Raw genomic sequence first — 304 nt, 5'->3', positions numbered from 1 at the left:
TGGTGGTTTCTCTGCAATCAGGTCACAATGAAAGCTGCAAGAAGCCAAAAGTTGGATGCTGCACCACTACTGGCTCAACCTACATAATAGAAAATGCCCCAAATTTCAATGAATTGCAAACCAAAAAGGCAACGTACACTGTTTTTTTTCTTCAGTAGATTTCTGGAAAGAGAGCAAGTGAGAGGAATGATGTGCAGCTTTTCATCTATTTTGTTTAACTTCATATTTTTAGATACTCATGTTGCTATACAGACAGGGCTGTTGTTAAAAAACCATTCCCTTGTAAAAACAAGGTCCTTTTGAC

The 304-nt window shown here is 37.8% G+C and overlaps 1 protein-coding gene across 1 annotated transcript in view; it reads right to left on the bottom strand.

Annotated features, from left to right (window-relative positions):
* Positions 1-304, bottom strand: part of MALRD1 (MAM and LDL receptor class A domain containing 1) — a gene marked incomplete at its 3' end in the record, with an annotated part of 76,459 nt that overhangs the window by 35,952 nt on the left and 40,203 nt on the right. The window lies entirely within an intron of this gene.

The sequence above is a fragment of the Acanthisitta chloris genome, unplaced genomic scaffold (genome assembly GCF_000695815.1).
Source record: "Acanthisitta chloris isolate BGI_N310 unplaced genomic scaffold, ASM69581v1 scaffold7036, whole genome shotgun sequence".
In the NCBI taxonomy this organism is placed as follows: Eukaryota; Metazoa; Chordata; class Aves; order Passeriformes; family Acanthisittidae; genus Acanthisitta; species Acanthisitta chloris.
The sequence above is the reverse complement of the archived record's forward strand: the minus strand, read 5'-3'. Positions and strand labels throughout refer to the sequence as shown.